Source organism: Ixodes scapularis, unplaced genomic scaffold (genome assembly GCF_016920785.2).
Source record: "Ixodes scapularis isolate PalLabHiFi unplaced genomic scaffold, ASM1692078v2 PGA_scaffold1__304_contigs__length_218370807, whole genome shotgun sequence".
NCBI classification, from domain to species: domain Eukaryota; kingdom Metazoa; phylum Arthropoda; class Arachnida; order Ixodida; family Ixodidae; genus Ixodes; species Ixodes scapularis.
The window spans coordinates 127,812,323-127,832,346 of record NW_024609846.1 but is presented as its reverse complement, the minus strand read 5'-3'; the positions used below and the strand labels follow the sequence as shown (position 1 = coordinate 127,832,346).

General features: G+C 43.8%; 1 non-coding gene across 1 annotated transcript; it reads right to left on the bottom strand.

The window, feature by feature from the left end:
* Positions 1 to 71, bottom strand: Trnag-gcc. Its single transcript has one exon. It is a non-coding gene; the product is annotated as a tRNA-Gly (tRNA).
* Between the last annotated feature and the right edge of the window lie 19,953 nt (positions 72 to 20,024).

The window sequence follows — 20,024 nt, the reverse complement described above, 5'->3', positions numbered from 1 at the left end:
TGCGTCGGCCGGGAATCGAACCCGGGCCACCCGCGTGGCAGGCGAGTATTCTACCACTGAACCACCGACGCCTGCCTTCCGAGTCAAAGGCAGTTCGTTTGAGCCGTTAGCTTTCCAGGTGACCTCGTTTAAGACTGGTTTGCTCCCTTCTTTCTTTCGGAAAGGACGACAAATAGCCAGGCAACTGCTGTATATCCGCAGCTATAAAAACAACCGTGTAATATTGTTGCATAAGAAGAATTCGTCGTCTTGGGCATCTCGCGGCATATAGCACATGTGCTATGTCGACGCTATAGCATTTTGCATTATTAAATAAATTGTCCTGTTCTTTCAAAAACAAGAATTTTCAGACAACTGGAAACTCTGAGACCTGGCATATATCAATTACATAGTACGTGTTTGGAGCACTTGGTGTTACGTACTTTTATGGGTAGCACTTTTAGAGCGCAGCTTTTAGGGGTCCGTTTCCAGCTTGAGCGGCGTCGCCGTCGGCGTCAACGTCACCGGCGCCGTCAGCGTAACCGCGATGTCACGTGACCCCCCTCCCCCCGATGTCTGAGGTCACGTGACCCCCCCCCCCCCGAAAGAGATTGAAGAATGAGAGGAGGACGAGGAGGGGTATACCCTCCCCTCAGTATCCTTCCCTCCTCCACCTCAAGAGCTGCGCTCTAATTCGGCGTTACAGGGAGTTGTGAACGGCTTTGAATTTTTTAAAATTATGTCTAACTACACTGACTTCCACACTGTATATATCAACTTGGACAGAATGCGGGTGAGTCAGTGGAGTGCAACTTCCTATACCGCCCATGGAACGCGAATTGGTAAACCCTGGGAGTCTGCAGCGCCATTTGAATCCCCTGGTATCTGGTGGCTGTACTAAAGTCAACATGGCGGCTCACCGAGAGCGAAACCGAAACTATAAGGCAGCGCCATCTAGTTTCGAACTACAGACCTATTATCGCCTCGTTTTTTTTTTTTTTTTTTTTTTTTTTTTTTTTTTTTTTTTTTAGTTTTAGTTGTTTTGCTGTTGGTTTCCGCGTTTCAACGCTGGCTGAAGCCAGCGTTGAAACGCGGAAACCAGCAGCAAAGCAGCTGAAGCCTAGCTAACATACAAGAAAGACACATAAATGCAAAAAAAGATACAATTATTTTTCTTTTTTATTCAACAGGCATTTGAATGTACAGTACAAATTTCTCACATTATCCCATATAAAACATACACTTTCTGTGGTAACAGATTATAGCAGATTACAAATATTTGTCAGTACTCACACTTTCTAGATTCTATACACATGACAGGCATTTGAAAATACAGTAAGAATTTCTCACAAATATCTTATAATACACACTTTCTGCAATAACAGAATACAGAAAACACCAATTATAAATATTTTTCAGTTTTCACTCTTTCTAGATTCTTTACACATATAAGTTGTATTTGTACAAAATTAGTCGTCGTTTGTACAGCAGGGGCTTCGTCTGCCAGAGTATGGCAACTGTGATATGTACATATACCTTCTTCCAGACCACCCTCTTAGGGATGAGAACGATACAAAAAAAAAATGTTTTGGGAGGAGGAAACGATGGAGGTTTTTCTGTCATGCATAAAACAATAACCTTTTAAGCCCAACTTCAGGGCAAACAAACAATACAAAAATCAGGAATACAATGTACAAAGTACAAAGAGCGGGTTGGTGAAAATACACGATTTAAAAAATAAACACTTAGGGGCAAGGACAGATAAATAATGATTGGTGTTGTTTGGATATTTATACAGCGTATAGTCGGTCAGCCATTTTAAAGTTGCTACGAGTCACTCGCTGTAGATGAGCAATTCAGCCAGTGCAGTACAACCGCTAGCGTTTCAACGTGCACCACACACGACCGCACGCTGGTAGAATGCTCATCCAGATTGAAACGAGCAGGCGTGGAGGGCAAGGACAGACTGCACTATGCTGTCTGTGTTTCTCCAAGAACCGTGCTCTCTGTCCTTGTCCCTAAGTGTTTCCATTCTTTCACTGATACTTGTCTCAAAAGCTACAAAAATTTCCTCATTTTCCTAGCAGCTGCAGATTTTCTACTACTTTGATTAGCGAGAGATCGATTGACAAAACGAATATGCCACATGAGACGTGTTTTTGCAAATAGCTTTACGAATGCTTGTTTGCAATCCTCGCTGCAGAATGCCTGCTGTGACAAGCAGCTGATAAGAAGTGCTGCAAGCACAGCTGTTACATCTGGTAGATGAGCAACAACGCCAATGTGCATCAAGAAAGAAGTCTCCATGTTCTTAACATCCTCAAAACATTCATCGGAAGGCACTGTCACGTTGCCGAACAACTCTGGTGGGAGGCCACTCGACCTCAGCATCGCAAAAAACTGATGCGATGCCGTCAGCTGTGGGTCCTCCTTCTTCAGGAAACGGTTGCAGACACAATCTTGTGGCTGGTGCAACAGGAACTGATGGACCAGGTAACCACTGACATAGTATAGGATATTAGCCTCCACGATGTCAGGGTTGTCTGTCTGCTCTTCCTCAGAGGAACTCTGCTTCTCAACAACAACTGTGGTGGCAACAGCTGTAGCAGGCATCTGCGACAGCTGTGCCAACACAGTGCTCTTATCTAGTTCACAGTTGCCCTGAGGAAAGAGCGCCATCAGTTTCCCAACACAAATGTGTTTCAGTCCAGCAATGAACTGAAACACATTTGGATTGTCGTTGCAGCCATGCTTTAATCGGATCAACCCGAAAAGGTTTTCAAGAGGGTCCTGCTGCAGTCTGCGAGTCAAGAGGTAGCGGAAGTCAAAGTCATTCTTGAGTTCGTCCCAGAGGAGAAGAATGGCCCTTATGGTGATCTGCCACCCAAGGATTGTGTGAGGCTGCCGAGGTCCGTCAAACCGCCAGTTTTCAATCCACGACAAGGACTCTTGCAGGAACACAAGGTGTTCCGAGCCATCACTGATTGCATAGCACAATTTGTCACTGGTCTTTGTGACAGAGGAGCTGTTAAGACAATCAAAGATTTTGTCCATCCTGTCGAGGAAATCAGCTGTCGGTTTGGCAGATCCCGGCAACAAATCAAGGGCCATGAAGACACACATAGCAACTGAGACGGACTCACTCATGACCTGACTTGCGTACTTAACCTTCATGTTCCCGAATGGCTTCGGGTAGATGTGACCATCGGTCAATTTTTTTGCCAATTTGAGTTTCAGGGGATGTGAAGACTCGTACAGTTGCCTGATGTAGGTCCAATCAACAATTTCGGGCCCAATATGCAGCTTGTGAGGGGCGCGAAGATTATTCCTTGTGCACTTAAGGAGGTGAGGGGTGTCAAACAAGAAAAAAATCTTGCGTCCATCAACCAAAAAGAAAGGCGCTGCTGGGGTCACACCTAGCCGATTTGCCAAAGTGACGTTGCTTGCCCCTTGGTCGCAGATGAGTGCCTTAACAAAAAGCCTGGCTTCCTGCAGCTGATTGATTAATTTCATGACCAGATCATGAATTGTATCTGCGGATGTTTTGGTTCGGGCTACGGTGAACGCTACAGGCTGTATCCAGTTTTTCGAAATGCCCGAAACAAGGATCAGGAGTGCTGTATTTGCCACTGCAGGCGTCCTTTCTTGACCATTGTCCGAATATCCTGTGATGATGTCACGTTTAGCATCATACTGCAAATTCTGCTTCAGTGAAATTTCATCAAACATTACTGTACAAGCACGATCTGATAGTGGCCAATTTTCAACTGTCTCTTTGAGGACATCAATGACATGAGGAATAATTCCGGGGGTCACCTGGATATTCGACAGCCAGAACTTCAGAGTCCTCACAGTTGGCAAATCCAACACTCCTGATAAAAGCCTATAGGCTTTTGGACCATGGAAGTACAGGTTCAGTGCAAACTGTCTGTACTCCTGTGGCCACCTCCTTCCTTTGTTTTTTACACCCTGCATGTTCACATGTGTAGACACCAATTTATAGAACTCTTCGCTCACATGTGGCCGAATTGTGTCTAAGGCACTCAACTTGGAAACCTTTTCGGCTTGTTTTTTGCTCAACCGTGACAGTGCCTTCCGATACTTAACATTGGAGCGCTGCAGGTTCGCAATTTTCTTGGACGTCCTTGGCGTGTACTCACGACCTTTGCGCCGCGTTTTTGCAGGTGTGGAGCCTGGAAAAAAATATAATTCACTGCTTTATTGGATTGAGCATGACTGAGAAAAAAGTAACATATAATATCTCTTTTTCACAGAACGGAGCTTCAAATCCCATTCATGTCTCGTAGGTTATGAATGTGAAAGAATAATAAAAGGTTGCACAAGTTGAAAAAAAGTGTGCTAAAGTTAAACAGTAAAAAGATATACTCAAGGCAGCCCATCTCATTCCTGTCCTAACAATTAAAACTAAGGTGAAAATCTATTCACATATCAAAGGGGCTTACATAAAAGAGCAAGGGGTGATTGCAGGGCAATCTACAACAATAAAATGGCTATGATTATTTTCCAAGTATTGCTCACGAAAATGAAATTAAATGTAAAGAAAAGTGACTGTTGAAGGTTCCCCAAAACTAACTAGTTCTCAATTGCATTATCTTAACCTTCAAAGGTCTTAACAAGATAACCCTATCTATGTTGCTTAAAACACCAGAGCCATTTAAAATAAGAAATATTTTTTTTGTTAAATGGGAGGGAGGGAAAAGGGAGTTCTTGATTTTTTTTTTAATTTTTATACTGAGAAACTTTTGACATGTGTATTACTGAGGTGCCTTACGCAGTGGCTCTCTCGGTGCACCTTCAGGAGCAGATGTAGAAGGCCCAGGGGACGCCAAGTCTGTGTCAGCTGAAATGAGAGTCTTATGAGGTGGAGCTCCAGTTTAAGCTTGCTTCATCTGAACCCTACAGCTGAGATACTGGTCTGTTATCAGCAGTGTGCAGATTTCTGATATTAATGCATTGATTCAGCTGATTAATGTAACAACCAATGTCACCGACTAGATAAAGATATTTACAGTAAACAGAAACCAAAGCTGTAACAAAATGAGGGTTCTTGCTTCTTGAAATCTGGCACTCAAACCTCTCAATGCACTTTTGTTTTTCCAATGTGTTTTGGAAGTTATATGTACCCTTAAAGAAACGAAAAAGCCAAAAAATAAAAAAAAATAAAAAGATTGTCAGAGAGGATTGTAAAATTGAGTGAATGCTGACGATGGGGTGCCTGCGTGACCATTATCATTCTCTTTTCTGACACTAGAATTATTAGGGTGACTCACGCAGTGGCTCTCCCGGTGCACCTTCAGGAGCAGATGTAGATGGCCCAGGGGACACCAAGTCTGTGTCAGCTGAAATGAGAGTCTTATGAGGTGGAGCCCCAGTTTAAGCTTGCTACATCTGAACCCTAGAGCTAAGATACTAGTCTGTTATCAGCAGCGTGCAAATTGCTGATATTAATGCATTGATTCAGCTGATTAATGTAACAACCAATGTCACCGACTGGATAAAGATATTTACAGTAAACAGAAACCAAAGCTGTAACAAAATGAGAGTTCTTGCTTCTTGAAATCCGGTACTCAAACCTCTCAATGCACTTTTGTTTTTCCAATGTGTTTTGGAAGTTATATGTACCCTTACAGAAACGAAAAAGCCAAAAATTAAAAAAAAAAAAAGAAAAAGATTGTCAGAGAGGATTGTAAAATGGAGTAAATGCTGACTATGGGGTGCCTGCGTGACCATTATCATTCTCTTTTCTGACACTAGAATTATTAGGGTGACTCACGCAGTGGCTCTCCCGGTGCACCTTCAGGAGCAGATGTAGATGGCCCAGGGGACACCAAGTCTGTGTCAGCTGAAATGAGAGTCTTATGAGGTGGAGCCCCTGTTTAAGCTTGCTACATCTGAACCCTAGAGCTAAGATACTAGTCTGTTATCAGCAGCGTGCAAATTGCTGATATTAATGCATTGATTCAGCTGATTAATGTAACAACCAATGTCACCGACTAGATAAAGATATTTACAGTAAACAGAAACCAAAGCTGTAACAAAATGAGGGTTCTTGCTTCTTGAAATCCGGTACTCAAACCTCTCAATGCACTTTTGTTTTTCCAATGTGTTTTGGAAGTTATATGTACCCTTAAAGAAACGAAAAAGCCAAAAAATAAAAAAAAAATAAAAAGATTGTCAGAGAGGATTGTAAAATGGAGTGAATGCTAACGATGGGGTGCCTGCGTGACCATTATCATTCTCTTTTCTGACACTAGAATTATTAGGGTGACTCACGCAGTGGCTCTCCCGGTGCACCTTCAGGAGCAGATGTAGATGGCCCAGGGGACACCAAGTCTGTGTCAGCTGAAATGAGAGTCTTATGAGGTGGAGCTCCAGTTCAAGCTTGCTACATCTGAACCCTAGAGCTAAGATACTAGTCTGTTATCAGCAGTGTGCAAGTTGCTGATATTAATGCATTGATTCAGCTGATTAATGGAACAACCAATGTCACCGACTGGATAAAGATATTTACAGTAAACAGAAACCAAAGCTGTAACAAAATGAGAGTTCTTGCTTCTTGAAATCCGGTACTCAAACCTCTCAATGCACTTTTGTTTTTCCAATGTGTTTTGGAAGTTATATGTACCCTTACAGAAACGAAAAAGCCAAAAATTAAAAAAAAGAAAGAAAAAGATTGTCAGAGAGGATTGTAAAATGGAGTGAATGCTGACGATGGGGTGCCTGCGTGACCACTATCATTCTCTTTTCTGACACTAGAATTATTAGGGTGACTCACGCAGTGGCTCTCCCGGTGCACCTTCAGGAGCAGATGTAGATGGCCCAGGGGACACCAAGTCTGTGTCAGCTGAAATGAGAGTCTTATGAGGTGGAGCTCCAGTTCAAGCTTGCTACATCTGAACCCTAGAGCTAAGATACTAGTCTGTTATCAGCAGTGTGCAAGTTGCTGATATTAATGCATTGATTCAGCTGATTAATGAAACAACCAATGTCACCGACTAGATAAAGATATTTACAGTAAACAGAAACCAAAGCTGTAACAAAATGAGGGTTCTTGCTTCTTGAAATCCGGTACTCAAACCTCTCAATGCACTTTTGTTTTTCCAATGTGTTTTGGAAGTTATATGTACCCTTACAAAACGAAAAAGCCAAAAATTAAAAAAAAAAAAAAGATTGTCAGAGAGGATTGTAAAATGGAGTGAATGCTGACGATGGGGTGCCTGCGTGACCACTATCATTCTCTTTTCTGACACTAGAATTATTAGGGTGACTCACGCAGTGGCTCTCCCGGTGCACCTTCAGGAGCAGATGTAGATGTCCCAGGGGACACCAAGTCTGTGTCAGCTGAAATGAGAGTCTTATGAGGTGGAGCTCCAGTTCAAGCTTGCTACATCTGAACCCTAGAGCTAAGATACTAGTCTGTTATCAGCAGTGTGCAAGTTGCTGATATTAATGCATTGATTCAGCTGATTAATGGAACAACCAATGTCACCGACTAGATAAAGATATTTACAGTAAACAGAAACCAAAGCTGTAACACTTGCTTCTTGAAATCCGGTACTCAAACCTCTCAATGCACTTTTGTTTTTCCAATGTGTTTTGGAAGTTATATGTACCCTTACAGAAACGAAAAAGCCAAAAATTAAAAAAAAAAGAAAAAGATTGTCAGAGAGGATTGTAAAATGGAGTGAATTCTGACGATGGGTTGCCTGCGTGAACATTATCATTCTCTTTTCTGACACTAGAATTATTAGGGTGACTCACGCAGTGGCTCTCCCGGTGCACCTTCAGGAGCAGATGTAGATGGCCCAGGGGACACCAAGTCTGTGTCAGCTGAAATGAGAGTCTTATGAGGTGGAGCCCCAGTTTAAGCTTGCTACATCTGAACCCTAGAGCTAAGATACTAGTCTGTTATCAGCAGCGTGCAAATTGCTGATATTAATGCATTGATTCAGCTGATTAATGTAACAACCAATGTCACCGACTGGATAAAGATATTTACAGTAAACAGAAACCAAAGCTGTAACAAAATGAGAGTTCTTGCTTCTTGAAATCCGGTACTCAAACCTCTCAATGCACTTTTGTTTTTCCAATGTGTTTTGGAAGTTATATGTACCCTTACAAAAACGAAAAAGCCAAAAATTAAAAAAAAAAAAAGAAAAAGATTGTCAGAGAGGATTGTAAAATGGAGTGAATGCTGACGATGGGGTGCCTGCGTGACCACTATCATTCTCTTTTCTGACACTAGAATTATTAGGGTGACTCACGCAGTGGCTCTCCCGGTGCACCTTCAGGAGCAGATGTAGATGGCCCAGGGGACACCAAGTCTGTGTCAGCTGAAATGAGAGTCTTATGAGGTGGAGCTCCAGTTCAAGCTTGCTACATCTGAACCCTAGAGCTAAGATACTAGTCTGTTATCAGCAGTGTGCAAGTTGCTGATATTAATGCATTGATTCAGCTGATTAATGGAACAACCAATGTCCAGACTAGATAAAGATATTTACAGTAAACAGAAACCAAAGCTGTAACAAAATGGGAGTTCTTGCTTCTTGAAATCTGGTACTCAAACCTCTCAATGCACCTTTGTTTTTCCAGTGTGTTTTAGAAGTTATGTATACCCGTACAAAAACGAAAAAGCCAAAAACGAAAAAAAAAAAAAAAGGTTGTCAGAGAGGATTGCAATATGGAGTGAATGCTGACGATGGGGTGCCTGCGTGACCATTATCGTTCTCTTTTCCTAATGACACTAGAATTATTAGGGTGACTCACGCAGTGGCTCTTCAGCTGCCTCTTCAAGAGTACAAGTGGAAGGCCCAGGGGACACCGGGTCTATGTCACAAAATGAGTGTCTTATCAGGCGGAGCTCTTGAAGTTGAACAAGTTGATGCTTGTTACAACAAAACACAAGCAAAATATTTTATCAAATGTGTTCACTGGTAGTGATTTTAAAATTTTTGGGAAGTAACCAATTTAAACTCATATTGCAGCAAAAGTTAATTGTAAATATAAAGAAGCCACTTCACGCATAGGCCCAAATAAATAAAGTTTGAACAATGGCAAAAGATTAGGAAAATTAATTTGTAATATGGGGATACATAAAATGAATTGAATTAAAATGAGATGAATCTTGTTTTCCTGAAAAAAATATAGCAAAATTTAACATTCAGAGCAGTTAATAAAATTGAGTAAGATGAAATTGCTCACTAAGTGTTTTTAAAGAAAAAAAATAGCAAAATGTAACATTTATAGCAGCTATTGAGTAAGATGAAATTGCTCACTGTTTTTAAAGAAAAAAAATAGCAAAATGTAACATTTATAGCAGCTATTGAGTAAGATGAAATTGCTCACTAAGTGTTTTTAAAGAAAAAAAATAGCAAAATGTAACATTTATAGCAGCTAATAAAATGTCACATATCCCAATGGAACTCATTGTATTAATATCAGAGAAAATGTCTGAATATAAGGTTACATTATTATTATTATTATTATTCTTTAAGAACGGCAACAGAATTTGTTTTCTTACCTGAAGGGGTCAGAAATTTCACTTTCTCGTCAGAGGTGGTGGCTGTAGGTACAGCTGATCGTAATAATTTTGTCTTCTCTGGGTTGATGTAATCGCGACTCGTAAAGTGTTCTGAGCAGAGCCGGTATGTTTCATAGACCTGCCTACGCGGGAGGTCCGCCAAGTCCAGTCTGTTTGCATAAGTCAGCCAAACGCGAAATCTGAAAAAAAAAATAATAATAATAAATAAATAAAAAAGTTTTTATAGTTTAGATGACATTTGTGGCTTTGAGGTTAGTCTAAAAATAAAGAACAAAAAAAAAAACAAAACAAAAAAAACAACAACTAACGCTTAGTTTGAAATGAAAAATTTATATTTTAATATCTTTGAAATCTTATTCTCAATAAAAGTGTTACACCTCAATGCTAACAAAACGCAGCAACAGAGCTAGCGTGCAAAGCTATGGTACTCAAAGCCTTCAGGTCTATAATACCCCCGAGAAACAGATCGATCGACGCGGGAAGTTGCAAACTTGGAATGCCCCCAGACTCATTCCCAGCTCACAGAGTATATTTCTCTCAAGCACGCGCAGGATTACGTTCTGTGATTTAATTGTGACTACTGCAGCCATTGCTCCAGCAAACTCATGAATATTCACTACGACTGTGACAGGTGCCGATGTCGGAAACTTTTAATCAGAAACTAAAGCCACCGATCATAACCGAAAGAGCGTACCTTTCGTCCGCCGGAATCCGAAAGAACTTCACTCCTGGATGTCTGGATGAATTGTTGCACCACTTAGCGCAGCAGTAGGCGTGGTGGCGACGGGAATCCATTCAAGAAACGCTTTCTAAAACATTACAAGTTTTACCAAAGGAAAGCCGAGCACGCGCGCATCCGCGGACCTCCCGCCAGCACGCCCTCCCAGAAACGAAACCTAGAAACCTTCGCGCGCACGTAACGGTCCACTGATCCCATCCAAGCATCCCGAAGCGCAAGAGCAGCGAGAGAGAGAGAGCCCAGACGCGTTGAAAGAGTGAAAGAGAAAGTTACGATAACAACCGTCAAAGCCATTCACACCTTCAAAACAACTTCACCTTTATTTCGCTTCATTAAATATATGAATCATATTTATTTAAAATAAAATAACAAGTGCCAACAGCCGCTGGGAGCGCGGCAATCGGAGGCAGTTCGCCGGACCGGACGAACGTCATAATTATACGCGGCCGGACGGAAGTAGCCGAGAGCTTCACCCCCCTGGGTGAGTCATAAACGAAAAACACACATCATGTTTAAGAAGGTTGTGCGTAAAGCACTGACTGTATTGCATTATCATTATTTTGCAGTGTGCTGAGAGTATAAAAACTTCCTACTGTAATCTCTGACAATGTAAGTTATTAGTGTTTATGGAGAGCTTTCGCGAAAGTGAAGCTTTCACAAGTTTGTCCCAGTTTAGTTCAACTTGGAGTAATCTCAGCCTTATGAGATGTCTGGAAAACATTAAAGCTTTGAATGGCGCTCGGTTCCGGATTCTTGTTTTAAGCCTTTTGTGTCCTTCAGAGACGTCGGAAGTCAAGCTAAGTGGAGACCTGTCGTGTTTTTTCAATGATCTATAATATTATACACTTAATAAAGATACATGGTTATAAGTCAAGCTAGATGTGGCTGCCTGTTATATACCCACATGTGGTACCACTCTCTCCTACAAAACAAATGCATGCCGACAAAATAAAATAAAGCGACGCATGTCAACTGGTGATCGACAAGGGATTTTACGTGGGAAGATAGGGTGAGTTGCGAATGCGAACACAAAAACTTTAGCTGAAACCAACCAAACCGACCATTGCATTTGGAAAAATATGGCTCCATGGCTTTCATTTGGCACCTTTTTAACCTCACATCCTCAAAAAAGGTGAAAAGGATATAGCGACTGCCAGGAGTCGAACCCGGGCTATGCGCGTGGCAGGTGAGTAAACCACCGAACTACCGGCTGCATATGCCGAAAATTCGTGACCAATCGATTTTTTTTTCTTTATTTCCGCGACCAATCGAACGACAAAACGTTAAGCGCCATTCACACATATGCGACCGAGTAAGACCGAGAGAGACCCGATCGTTTTTTAAGCCTTCTGCGACTTCTTAGGACCGGATGCGCTGTAGCGGAGCTGGTCCTAAGAGATCGCAAGAGGCTTAAAAACCGGTCTGTTCTCTCTGAATACTCGGTCGCAAGAGTGTGAACGGACCTTTACTCCGTTCACAAGGTAATTTTGTTTTGAGATTAGGGCAGGTTTGCTCCGTTTCTCTACCGCCACGCGTGCTTACAGTCAGGTCGCTATGCTCTTTTTATGAACTGGCGGTAGAAACGATTGGTGAAGTGCCTGGAGTTTTGAGCGCTGTGAGAATTAGCGTAATTAAGATGTCTTAGAGGAAGAAACATGCTAACACTCTTTCGTACCCAAGTAAAACAAAAGACTAATTATAATTTGATCGCAGATGTACCTGACTTATCGAAACCCGAGGAAGGACGGCATTTCATGTTTTCCGCTCGCCCATTTCTTTTCGCTCTAAGCACGCGAATGACCCACGACGCTTTCTCTTCAGTTCGACGAGAAGCTGGTTTTACTCATAAAAGAATCTTGCATTTGGCATTTTCTGAGCTTGAATTTGTCTCAGATATTTTGGCAAAGTCGATGAGTTATATTTCATTTCATTTATTATGCTCTCAGGGCCCGAAGGCATTACAGAGAGGAGTGGAATTATACATCAATATAAAGTGAACAATGAAAATAAAACGCAAAACACAAAACACAAGGTACAGAATCGCTATGGAACATTATTAAGAACATCAGTTATGGCGGTTTTAAAATCAGCAGCATCAGTAAGTGAGACTACGGATGCGGGAAGGCGATTCCAGTCGACGGCCGGCCAGGGGCAGGAAGGAGGCATAAAAGGTGGAGGTGATGCAGTAGGGGATTCCTACTTTTAGTGAATGATCGGTGCGCGGCGATATGTATGATGGTCCTGAAAATAATGAGGTTCGAAGTGCTGGGTTATAGTTATAAATCTTGTGAAAAAAGCAGGGGCAAACTTTTTTTTTCTTTTTTTACGATCGGAGAGGTTGAGCAAATATAGAGATGATTCTATGAATGTGGCGCTGGCTGTACGGTGATAGTTAAAGACTATAAAACGTGCGGAGCGATTTTGAATGGATTCAATGGATGATGCTAGGGATACGCCAGGGTTCCAGATGGAGCCTGCATATTCAAGTTTTGTGCGCACTAAATTTTTATATAGGAGAATTTGAAGTGAAACAGGGGCAAGGGAAAAGTTTCTTTTGAGATAGCCTAATAAGCGATTAGCGTTGTTAGTGATATATTTGACATGGATGTTCCAGGAGAGATCGTTAGTTATATGAACACCGAGATATTTATAGGTTGACACAGAAATCAAGGTGGAGTTATTAATACAGTAGGAGGGACAAATCTTATTTTGACGGGATAATCTCATGGATCTACATTTAAAGGTGTTAAGTTCCATAAGCCAATTATTGCACCCGCGGGTGACGTTGCTAATATCGGTCTGAAGAGCAGATATACCCTCAATACTCAAAATTCTCTAAAACTAACTCAGCAGCGTATAGCGAAAGAACCCGATGTGAGTTCTTTAAAGTGGACTGCACTTTGTTTTACCATACACTTTAAAAAATGCCTGTGCGTCTAATTTCCCGCAAAACATTCAAAGAGCCAATCTTTGCGATGTACGAAATCAGCTCAGCGAACGATGAGGCGGAACAACCATTACCTAAAAATGAAGTCTGCGCTGTGGCATTACGCAATGCAAAGCGTCATGCTTGCATTGCGTAATGCAAAAGCGCAGACTAAATTTCGAGGTATAAATAGTTGTTCCGCCTCATCATTCGCTGAGCTGATTTCGAAGATCGCAAAGATTGGCTCTTTGAGTGTTTTGCGGGAAAGTAGACGCACAGGCATTTTTTAGACTGTATGCCAAATCGCAGTCAAGTGCTATATAGTCAATGAGAGCTTCACAACGTAGTCTTCGGCAAGTCCCAAACATCTGATTATCTCTCAGTGGCCAATGACGTTGAGGGATTAGCCGATAAGTGACTCCGAACGACGACTCATGACCGTACACTCTAGAAAAAGTCTGTGCGTATACGTTCCCGCACAGCACTCGGAGAGCCAATCACCGCAACCCACGGAGGCAGCTCAGCGAATGACGATGCCGAAACATATATTTAGACCAAAAAACGCAGTCTGAGTTGTGACATTAAGCAATGCAAGCGTGACGTTTTGCATTGCTTGATGTCACAACTCAGGCTGCGTTTTTTTGGTCTAAACATATGTTTCGCCATCGTCATTCGCTCAGCTGCCTCCGTGGGTTGCGGTGATTGGCTCTCTGAGTGTTGTGCGGGAAAGTACATGCACAGACTTTTTTTTAGAGTGTAGCCGGTGCTACAATCCGATGGACACAATAACGCGGGGTCAACGGCCCATCGTCATGGCGCTCGTCGTCTTTGTGCGTCTGCTCCCACCCAGCGTTGGGCAGAAATACTCAAATATGTATTTGGAAATACAAATACTGGGATACATTAAAATAGTAGCTAAAATGCTGATACTAATATATATCTGTAAAAATCTATCGCGACACGTATGGGAAATACATTTTAAATAGAGGCAAAAGTCTTTGGAAATACAAATACAGGAATACATTTTAGGGAGGGCAAAAATAGAAATACAGAAATACTGATACTGGAATACATTTTTCAGATTTGTGTGAGACGCCTTCTGAGATGAAGCTTAACGTTTGAAGTGGAAGTTTCTGATCACGAAATTCCTTTCCCGTAGGCTTGGCACCTTGCCTTGAAGGTAGTGCTTTCGGACGACGAGGAGACTTCAATGGACTCAAAAATAACGTTCCATCAAGGATTGACTGCGGTCCCTTCCCTGACATCCTGTCTGTCTGACGAGGGACGCGAAAAGACTTCGACCTCTAAATAAATTCTATGCCGCCCTAAATCCCATCAAAACGTCACAACGCCCCTGTCCAATAAGGACACCCCTGTCAACATTGATCACATGACGTCACGGTGGAATGAACTGGTATTCTTTATCTGTAGGTGTTGTATTGAACATGAAACTTTACCACGATGCTGTATGAAAGGTTAATACGTACTTTCGTTGTAGGTTACCGCGTTAAATATTGTTCAGGCAGTGTCATTTGGAATTTCTGAGAATAGTAAACCACCTGAAGCATCCTGAAACACAGATGTAATCTTTTGTTCCGGTTGAAAAAACGATACGGTGGCATCAATATTGTGACGGTCCTTTTTGCCGACTCTCCGCCACTGACGCATGTATTGCAGTCCTCAAGTTTCACCTATCATTATCCGAACAGAGACCTCGTGGATTGCGACCTGATATTGCTGGCACAGGTGCGAGCTGTTTGAGAAACAGCGCGTTGGAGACGAGTAGAAGGTATACGAAGTCTGGGTCGGCACAGCGAGGCCACGTCTGGCCTTCTTCCTGTGTGTCGGATCACCAGAGCAGCGGGTCACGTTCACGTCAGCTGATGATGTACCTTTGAATCGCGCAATATTACGGGCGCAACCGCAGACGCATTCGAATAAGTGTTGAACTTCACAGCGTGAGTCATCCTACTATTTCAAGTCAACCACTGCCAGATTCGTGCTGCAACGGACTGTGACTCTGGACTCAGCTTAGCCGGCTGTGTTGGCTGGGTGTTTTGTGTCCGCTAAGGCAAAAGAGACGGTTAGAAGCGGGCATTGGATGCCACCAAACAATGACTCAAGAAATTCCTACCTAAGGACCTGCGGACCGCGGCAAAAGATGCTCTGACTCCACTCCTGGCATGCCACCTGGCTCGAGTCCCCGACTACGCAACACTTCTCAGAAGAGAAAAGCAGACGCATAGAAAATAGTTTGGAATTGTTCAGCAATCACCGGCAATTGTTCAGAGGTGCATGGATACCTCACTGGCAGGGTTACCAGGAGTCAGATAGCGCCTACCTGGACGATGCCATCGTCTTCTGTGGCTCCACACCGAGGGAGCACTCTCAGCGTCTAGACTCCGTCTTTTCTTGGCTTCAAGGAGCCGGCCTGCGACTACAGAAAGCCAAGTGTCGTTTTGGTGTCGCTGAAAGTCACCTACCTGGGACACCGAATCACCTCAGCGGGGATCCAGGCCACAGAGGACAAGCTGAGGGCAATCAAGGAATTGCCCGAACCGACATCCAAATCCACTCTACAGTCATTCCTTGGAATGCTTGCATTCTACGATCGATTCTTGGAAAACAGAGCCATGGTGGCTTGTGCACTATACATGCTGCTGGAAAAGAACGTTCCCTGGAGATGGGAGAAACAGCATGCTGCTGCTTTCAAGAACCTCAAGATGCTGGTACTAGACAAGACAATTCTGGCTCACTACGGTAACACAAAGCAGCATATTTTTCTTGTGATGCTTCACCGTACGGCGTGGGAGCAGTCCTGACCCAGGTAGATCAAGAAGGCAGGGAAGCTCCCTTCGCGTTCGCATCCAGGACAGTGGGCGAGGCCGAGCGGAACTACTCACAATTAAACCGAGAGGGGTTGGCTGTGGTCTTTGAAGTCATACATTTCCAGCAATATATCGCTGGACGCAATGCGGTGATTGCCACTGATCATCAACTCTTGCTCGGTATCCTAAGTTCCCAGAAGTCTGTGCCCCAGGTTCTGTCCCCATGAATGCGACGCAGGTGCATTAAGCTATCGGCAAACGACTACCAGCTGGTCTATAAACCAGGAAAGCACCAGAACGCGGATGTGTTAAGTCGGCTACCCGTGCCCAACAAAGACGATGAACCGTGTCCTCCAGGTGATGGGCTGATGATTGAGGTGCCAATGGGTTCACCCCTTACGGCCAGCAGGATAGCACAAATGACGTATGTGGACCCAGTTATTTTCCGAGTTTTTCAAGCTGTACAGCGAGGAACCCTCCATCAGATAAAAGAGGCGATGTTCCTGCCTTTTAAAAAGAAAAATGCCGAGTTGGCGACACAGCTAGGATGTCTGATCTGGGGGTCCAGGGTCGACATTCCAACCGCTACACGCGCCGAAGCAATCAATCTGCTCCAGTTAGGACACAAGGGAATTGTGTCCATGAAGTTTGCAGCTCGCAGCCACGTGTGGTGGCCAGCCATCGACAAAGAGATTCAATCAACAGTCGGCAAGTGTGCTGCCTGTCAGGAGTCCAGACCGCTTCCTCACAAGGTATACCCTTGCCAAAGTGAGATCAACTATCTCAGCCCTGGGATACCATACACCTGGACATCGCGGGTCCTTTGGGGGGTCAGATGTTTCTCGTCATTGCAGACGCATACACAAGTGGCTTGAGGTGCGCTACATGACATCTGCCACTTCCGTATCAGTCATTCGAGAGTGGCGAGCTCCATTTGCAACATTCGGACTACCAAAGAAGGTAGTGTCTGACAATGGATCTGTCTTTGTGTCAAGCGTAATGACTGACTTCCATCAGAAAAACGGAATTCAAGCCGTAACCAGTGCTCCCTACCATCCGGCTACAAATGGCCAAGCTGAGCGGATAGTCGATGAACTAAAACAGGGATGGGCAAGGGACAAGAAGGGACTTCTGTCATGGATAGTGGCGAGACTACCTTACAAGCAACGTACAACGGTATCTAATTCATCCGGAAAAACACCTACTTCATGATGTTCGGTCGCGAACTGGCTACAAACTTAAGCAGACTAATGCCATCCCCAGAACGAGAACGACAACTGCAAGAAAAGATGCCTGCATACAAAGCCTTCAAGGAAGGGGAGCCGGTGGTTGTCGTCAACTTCAGAAAAAATCCGAAATGGATCAACAGCACACTTGTGAAAGGGATTGGCTACCGATCTTGGCAGATAGAAACCGCTTGGGGAAGAATCCGGAGGCAGCTCAACCACTTACGACGACGTTCATCTTCGTCGACTTCGCCCGCTGCGTGGGAAATCGACGGTTCTGACCGCCCTGATGTCTGTCGACGCCCACAAGACGCTCCTCCGCAGGAGGACCCCGCAGCTGGGGATCCCGGATCTGTAGCTACAGAACCACGCGCAGGATAAATCCACCAAGGACTAGACGTCCCCCAGACGGGTATGGTGACTACGTCTGGGGTTGGAGGGATGTTATGTATTGACGCAACGGGCTTGGGGTGTGAGCGCGCACGTTCACGAGCAGTGTGCTCGAGCGTGGGTTCCTGACGCCATCGGACGAAAGAGCTGCCGTGCAGCACACCGTTCCTCGGCATTAAATGATGTACATATTACTGCCACCGGGCAGGGCAAACACTGGCCGGCGGCGCCTAAGGGATAGCCAAGGGCACCGCCCCCCGGCCCTGGGGAGGGGGGGGGGAGGGAGGGAGCGGGAGGGGGGAAGAGAGGAAGGAAAAGAAGGGGAGGTCTGGTTTGCCCCCCCACTCAAAAACAAGTTGGTACGCCACTGCGAGCAGAAAATTCAGCAGCATAAAGAGAGCAAGTTCAACAAAGTAGAAAACATCAGGATGGAAAGATTGGCCGAAAAGAAAAAAACGATTTTTGTATGACTCGTCACTAGAACCCAGTGTTGTACGGAACGGCGTTCTTGGAACGCGTTCCTTTTAGGCGGAACGAAGGAACGCATCCGTTCCAGTTTAAATTGGTGGAACTAGAACGGGAACTCGTTACATTTTTACTGGAACGGAAAGAGGAACGGCGTTCCTTTTTTTTTTTTTTGTCCAGTGGGGTAATTTTTATGTGATAGACGGAAATTATAAAAGTACAAAAACAATATCTTTATGAAGAGCAAAATCTTGTTAAATGTTTTGTTACTTAGGGTTTATTTTGTGTGGCCCTCGCTTGGCAACAGTCGGGTGCAGGAGAGCTGGCGAACACCGATTCTTTTTTCAGTGCCGGAGACTGCGGTACAAAAAGCAAAACCGTTAGTCGAAGGAAAGACACAGAAGGAGAGAAATTTCAAACTCAGCTACTTACTTTGCTTCCACGAAACCTCACACACTCAGAAATTCAAGGCCGACTACAGCCATCACTGAACTTCCACAAAGAAACCTACAGCTACGACAAAAAAAAACAGGTTACAAGACATCGAACGCAACCTTGTATGCTCTATCTGTTAGATCATCGCCAGCAGGCAACTTAGCAGTATACTGTGATAGGTGCGGTTGCAAACCCGTTCTTGCTAAAATGAGTATCTTAAGACGACACAGTCAACAGATGACTAGAAAAATTTTTGAGGAATTTTATATTTCGAAGCAAAAAGGTGCGTTAGTTTGCCTTCCATCGTATTATTTGACAAAGAGTTGGCATTATTGAACAAATTTGACACATGCGGGGGAGGAGGGAGGACGGTGATTCGATGTGTTTTTATGATCCGTGATGCTTGTCGATTTGTGTTTTCTTGCAATTAATCAGATCGGAGTCAGCACTCGGCTTGTACACTTCGTCTTCTTGTCCTCCGTTGGTTTGACGCTGTTTTACTTTTCGTTAATCAAGCCCGCTTGTGTACCGAACATCGGTCACTTCAAAACTTGACCTTTGTTATCCCCCCCCCCCCCCCCCCCCGGCCTTCAAACTGGAGAACGAATCCGACCTTCACGAAGAACTAGTAGTTTTCAAGACTGACTTTCCAAAAGCCCTAATTTTCCTTCACTTGCTCGCCTTGCGGACAGGAACTTCGAGAAGCAACTGTAGTAAGGTTCGAACAATGAGCTTTGCTAGATTGAGACGTGTGAAAATGTTGTATAACGCTCGTGCAATTTGGGGTAAGAGTACATTTGGCTCGTCTGAATCGCCCACCACAAATATGAAATATACCAACAAATTAAACTCTGCTTCAGCTTGTTTTCTTTTCTTGGTGCCCTTCAGGCAGGGCGTTCAAATTCGTATGTTGCCATTTAATGGGATAGATAAAAAAAAAAAAAACTTCGCTCGATTTAAATAAATCTGGTAATTAGCACAATACAGAAGTAACGTATATGTAGCGATACGTTCCATTTTTTTTACTGTAACGGGAACGAGTTCCTTTTTCACGTAGGGAACTTGTAACGGGAAAGCGTTCCAAAAAGCAGAAAGAAGGAGGAACGAGCTTTCGTTCCTTTCTTTGAGGAACGTGTACAACACTTCTAGAACCACACGCAAAACGGGCAAGGCTTGTACAAACATACGAAAGACAAAGATTAAGTGAGACAACGCCCAGTAGGCTCTCCGTCGCCTTTCATCGTGTTTTTCCTCTTCTCCCGCAGAGAAGAAATATCTTCCTGTTTATTTGTTTTTGTCTTTTACACCGTTTCACCCTTTCCAACATCTTCGAAGTCTCCCGCCACCTGCACAGACATCAAACGCGGGTCCGTACCCCCCCGATTCCCGGGTTCACAGCTCGCGTAACAGCCGGTGTAGCCACGCTCGAGGAGGTCGAATTATATTTGTCTTTGATGTGCGCTACTGTATTCTA